Raw genomic sequence first — 6,333 nt, forward strand, 5'->3', positions numbered from 1 at the left:
CCCCCCCCCCCCCCCCCCCCCCCCCCCCCCGTGGCTGTTGTGCTAAGAACCACAGGGACTTGTGCTGCTGCTGTTGTGTGCTGCTCTCCCCGGGAACCGGGCTGAGTGTCTGAGTGGCCTGGACTGTGTCCGGGAGTGAAGGAGCCTCTGAGCATAGCCTCATTGAATCCCTCTGGCTGGACCTGGCACTTGCCATCCTCAGAGCAGGCTGGAGTCCCTGCATAAGAGCTTTGGGTCTGTGGTGCAGGAATTGCAATACAACTATATAGAACTATAAACCCCTTTGTGTATGTATGTGTAGGAGGGAGAATGGGGAGAAGGGGCTGCCAAGGACAGAACTCCATGGTTTCTGGAGGAAGGGAGTGCAGGAGGACCAATTATCCCAGTGCAGTTTGAGACTGAACACACATTTTGGAAAAGGCTAGACTGTCTCTGGACGATTTTCCCACTATCACATTTTAACAGTCTTGCCTGCACTTCCAAAAACAGAAACATGGAATTCAAAACTTTCAAAATACAGCCCTGCATCCTAAGACACAGTGGACGTGTGCTCAGATTCTGACAGTGAACAAACAGTCTAAGAGTTCTGCCCCACAAGGCAGAGAAGGAGATGTGAACACAGCTGACGTTTTTATATACTTGATGGGAACTAAAAACGATTCTTATATCAGTTTTTCCGACAAGAACTAAAACAATTTTCAATTAAGTGGAAATTTTTAATGTGCATTTATCTTATTCTTCCAGAGCCTGAGGGGTGCTGAGCCAGAACAATGGCCTATTTGTAACAACTCCCTCTCTCTATCTCATTCTATTCCTGAAATAAGGCCTGTGGCTGTGACAGTAAAAACCTCCTTGCGCTTCCCTGCAAACTGGGTCAATATACTGTGCTGTTTGCTAGGCCGCTGCTCGATGCAGACCAAGTCTGACAGACAGACAGGTTGTCCGCAGCTGCAACAGCACACTGGAGGTAAAAACCCGAAGTAAACTTCAGCTGAAATGCATTTCAGATAATCATGCTTTCCTTTCTTCTAAATGCTATAATTACAAAATTGTCTTTGACTTGCTTTTATTCTATTTTCACTCTCCTTGCCTAATGAAATCTAACTGATGAAGTCAAGTTACAGGAAAAAAAAAAAAAAGCAAAGCCCCCTGAAATAAGGCCTGTGGCTGTGACAGTAAAAACCTCCTTGCGCTTCCCTGCAAACTGGGTCAATATACTGTGCTGTTTGCTAGGCCGCTGCTCGATGCAGACCAAGTCTGACAGACAGACAGGTTGTCCGCAGCTGCAACAGCACACTGGAGGTAAAAACCCGAAGTAAACTTCAGCTGAAATGCATTTCAGATAATCATGCTTTCCTTTCTTCTAAATGCTATAATTACAAAATTGTCTTTGACTTGCTTTTATTCTATTTTCACTCTCCTTGCCTAATGAAATCTAACTGATGAAGTCAAGTTACAGGAAAAAAAAAAAAAGCAAAGCCCACAGCCCTCAGCCCCAGTGGCAGTATGTCCAACACACTGCTGGGGAACCCACTTGGGTCCCACCGGCCCATCCTCCCCATGCCTACACCTGCTCTGCAGTCCCCTTGGAGCCCCGTCCCCTCATACCAGCTGAGAGACGTCCCACGCAGCTGGTGCTGAGGCTGAGGGGCACCCCTGACCAGCCTCCCGGGAGCCTGGGGCTGGGGCTGGGGCTGGAATTGTGAGGAAGGCCAAGACCTCCCAGGGCACCCACAGCCCAGCGTGCCTCCACTGCCCTGACCTCCACCTTCTGACCCTGGCCTCTCTAAGGTTCCCAGACATGCTAGGTGCAGCCCTGCCTCAGGGCACCCCCTGCCTGGACGCTGCCGCCCTCTCCCAGACTTTCTTAGGGATACCCCACCCATCCACTTCACCTTCCTCCCGAGCTCCTGCCATGCTGTGTTGCTGCTCGTGGTGGCCATCTGCTACTAGGAAGCCAGCTCCCAGGGGCAGGGGGTTCTGCACTTCCCTTTTGTGCTGTGTACCCAGAGCCTGGAGCAGTTGGCTTGGCTCCACAGTGTCCACAGTCCTTATGGGTCTCAGCCATGCCCTTCCTTGGCTGCAGCCACCCCCACCCAGACTGATTCCAGCTCTCATCTCTGAGGTCTCATCACTGAGCTCTCCCCACCCCATCTGCTGTCCAGGCCAGGAAGGTCCCCCTTACCTCCCATGCCACTGCTCCCATCCTTCTCTGTCCCCTCAACTACACACCCACGGGCAAAACTGTCCCTTCTCTGCCCCCTCAACTACATACCCCAGGGTCCAGGGGTCTCCTCTGCACAGGCTGAACTCAGGGAGAGGGGATGGGGAGCGCCTTCTGCAATATACCCCCCAACATGGCATCAGGTTGAGACAAAGCCTCGGCCTCTGGGGATGATTCTATTCCAGAATGTTCTTGCCACTGAAGAAACAAACACAGCACCACTTCCTGGAGCATCCACACTAACTCCAGAACTGGCTGCAAGGTTCCTATTTTTAATTAAATCAAAGTGGAAATATTACAAAAAATAATGCAAAAATAATGAGATTACAAACCCCCATGGGGCTAAGTGCAGTGTGTGGGGGAGGTGGTACCAGCTGGAGACAGGGCTTCCTCCCTCCAGGTGTCCTGACTTGGAGGCTGTGAGCAGCACCAGGCTGCTCCCCAACTCACTTCTGGAAGACACACACTAGCTGCTCCCTAGTGGTTGCTGTGAAGTGTGGGAACAAGGCAACGGCACTTTACAAACAGATAAAGCCCCATAAGAGAAGCAGAGGGCCAGATGCTGTGGGGTGGAGAGGAGCTGGGGACAACAGGCAGGTTTTGTGCATCCAGAGCATGGAGGTGAGACCCCACCAGGAGGTGGCTCCCTGCAGAGGGAGGCAGGGAGGGGATTCTGAGTCCAAAGAAGAGATCCCTGGCCGGCTCAGACGACAACTAACTCACGCCCCCCACCAGGTGAACAGTCATGATACCCCTCCCAGAGCCCACCTGTCGGCCCATGGGAAGGACAGAAGGGCAACGGCTGCCAGTGGGAAAAGCCCAGGCAAAGGCAAGGAAGAGGGAAGAGGAATAGTGTTTGGGAGAATGCTGCACCTCAGCGTGTCAGGGTGGATGGCTAACCATGAAGGAAAGACGCAGACTTGGGGACAGCTCAGCCCCTACCTGCCACCCCGACAACAGTGGCACTTCAACTACTTGTCCCCCATCCCTGCCTGCTAGCCTCACTCAATGCTGCCTCACCACAGAGCCCGCAGGCTCGGTGTCACAGCAATGCTGTCACGCACCATGTTTCTGGGTGAAAGAACAAAAAGTCCAACGAAGAGCAGCACACAGGTGACGACACAGAACATTACTCAGACCTACCTGGAGACTTGGTACTCAGGAAACCTAGCCCCTAAGTGACACTGTCAAGCAATAATTTGGGGGAGGGAACAGACTAGACAGTACTGAGAAGACCTCAGGTCCAAGGGCTGCACCCAAACCACACCCCATGACTCCATGGTCCTGGCCGAGGTCTGATTTATCCACAAGTGCAGTAAAGAGGGAAATGGCCTGCCACCATCACTCACACCACCCAGCCTCGGCCAAGAGTATGAGAAGTATAGGTTTATCCAGAGCTTCAGAATTCAATTTAAAAAAGACAGTGTACAGCACAACTGGTGAGTATGAAACGGCACGACCACTCTGAGGAACTCTGGCAGCTTCATAAGAAACTAAGTTTACATTCAGCACGTGACCAGTCACCCTATAACATGAAAACCTGCATCCACACAGACTTATACACAAATGTTCTCAGCAGCTTTATTTGTAACAGTCCAAAGCAGGTATCTACCACCAGGACAGTCAATAAACAGGATGTGGTAGAAGCACACAATGCAACAGTACTTTGCATCAGAAAAAACGGTTTACTGATACATACGAACCACATGGATGAATTCCAGAGACATCACGCAGGAGTACACACTGGTGATTTTATTTATATGATGTTCAGGAGAGGCAAACTAGTCCATGGTGACAGAAGTCAGCACAGAAGGTGCTGATGGGAGGGAGGGGACTGACAGGAGGGGCTAGGGTGGGAGGGAACCATGTGGTAGTGGTGACCTTCTTCACAGGGATTTGCTTCACCAGGCACAGGGATGTGTCAAAACTCAGAACGGGACACTTAAGATCTGTACATTTCACTGTAGGTCAATTCTTACTCAAAAAAAGATTGCAAATACTGAACTCTAGATGATGACTAACATGTGTGTTGAAGAGTTCAGGGTAAAGTGTACAGAATACGGATTTGAAATGCCTCCCACTAAAAAAAAACTAGTAGACACACAGGAGGGATGGAGATGCAAGAAGGAAACACAGTGAAACACTGCCTGTCAGATGTGGGTGGTGTACAGGTGGTCCTGTGCAATTCTTTCAATATTTTCATATGTTTGAACATTTTCATCACAAAACCTTTGAGGGAGGGCAGAGGCTTCCTAACATTATGAACAAGCAGTCAAGTCAGTCAGTTCTGGAAGATGGTGGTGAGGGGCAAAGAACCAGAGAGGAGAGAGACCATCTTGACCTCCCGCGGCATGTCAGGGCTTCAAGGAGAAGGGAAGACGACAAGCTCGGCAAGAGGAGTTGGAGGGTGCCGGTGGTCAAGGGGGCAGCTGAGGAAGGGGGTGCTGGAAACACAGGGTGGGACAACTGACCTCCGTTTCTGATGGCTGTGATCCCTTGGTAGAAGTCTTCAAAACTGATCACGCCGAGTCCACTGGGATCCAAGTACTTAGTTAAGTCCTTCACCTGCAATTGCCAAATGAAAACATGTTACCCAAAGACTTTACAAAAACTGGGTGAAGGTGTGTCATTCATGTGCTTGACCTTTTTACCACACAGAGAAGCAGGCCGCCTGCAAGGTGCAGTGCAGAAAATAAGAGCCTTTGGCTCCTCTGATCCAAGAGGCAAAGGTGGCTGCCGAAGGCCACACAAACAGCTCCAGCCAAAGGACAGCAGGCATCCTGAGAAGAAGCTGCCAGCAGTACCTAGGACCCTGAATCATGGAAATAAGACCCTGGCTGTCAAAAAGTCAACAGCCATGTTTCCTGGGTGGGAAGATCAGAAGTTTTGGAGTTTAGGTATTGTTCTACCAAGTATCTAGAATATTTACACATAGCATAAACCCATGCCACCCATACAGACAGGCGTTCCCAGCTGCGCAGAGTCCCTCAGTAGGAAATAACTGAGGCAAATAGACCCCGGATATCAAAAGTCACAGAAGGTAAGTAGGATAATTCACACATGGGATGTTAAAGAGAATGAAAACTCTACAGAAAGAAGATAGATTTATATTGCCAAGTATAAATTAGATTTCATCAAAATTTAAAACCTTTGCACTTCAAAAGACAACATTAATAAAACCAAAAGACACAACACAGACTGGGAGAAAGTATCTGCAAATCATATATCTGACAAAGAACTTGCATCAAGAATAGATTAAAAAATCTTACAATTCAATTCAATAAGATGACAACCCAATTTTCTTTTATGGGCTAAAGATTTAAATAAACATTTCATAAAAAAAAGATAAACAAATGGCTGATAAGCACATGAAAAGATGCTCAATATTGGGCCAGCCCCGTGGATTGCTCGGGAGAGTGTGGCGTTGGTAGCGCCGAGGCCATGGGTTCAGATCCTATATAGGGATGGCTGGTGCGCTCACTGGCTGAGCGTGCAGACCACACTGTGCCAGGGGGTGCGATCCCCTTACCGGTCAAAAAAAAAAAAAAAAAAAAAAAAGATGATCAATATCATTGGTCCTTAAGGAAATGCAAATTAAAACCACAATGACGTATCACTCACTAGAATGGCTATAATCAAAACAGCTGACAATAACACACATTGTGAGAATGTGGAGGAATGGGACCCTCCTATGTTGCTAGGAGAAATATAAAATGGTCTGGCTAATTTCAGAAACCATTTGGCAATTTTATAAAAAGTTGAACATAAGCTTTTTTTTTTTTTTTTTTGTGATCGGTAAGGGGATCGCAACCCTTGGCTTGGTGTCGCCCGCACTGCGCTCAGCCAGTGAGTGCACCGGCCATCCCTATGTAGGATCTGAACCCGCGGCGGGAGCACCACTGCGCTCCCAGGCGCCGCACTCTCCCGAGTGTGCCACGGGGCCGGCCCAAGCTTACCAAACAATACAGCAACTCCACTCTTAGGATGTGTGCACAAAAATGTGTATGCAAATGTTCACAGCCACATCATTCATAATACCCAAAAAGAAGAAACAACCCAAATGTCCAAAGATGGATCAACTAAAGAATAGATAAATAACATGTAGTGTA

At 48.8% G+C, this 6,333-nt stretch overlaps 1 protein-coding gene across 2 annotated transcripts in view; it reads right to left on the reverse strand.

Moving 5' to 3' along the window:
- RAB11FIP3 (RAB11 family interacting protein 3 (class II)) overlaps positions 1–4,812 on the reverse strand; it is a 43,422-nt gene extending 38,610 nt beyond the window's left edge. For both annotated transcript variants that reach the window (XM_008579180.1, XM_008579179.1), the window contains exon 1: positions 4,696–4,812. The gene's annotated coding sequence lies outside the window, so the exon portion shown is untranslated. The remainder of the gene's footprint in view (positions 1–4,695) is intronic.
- Positions 4,813–6,333: the final 1,521 nt, after the last annotated feature.

The sequence above is a fragment of the Galeopterus variegatus genome, unplaced genomic scaffold (genome assembly GCF_000696425.1).
Source record: "Galeopterus variegatus unplaced genomic scaffold, G_variegatus-3.0.2 Scaffold1825, whole genome shotgun sequence".
NCBI lineage: Eukaryota > Metazoa > Chordata > Mammalia > Dermoptera > Cynocephalidae > Galeopterus > Galeopterus variegatus.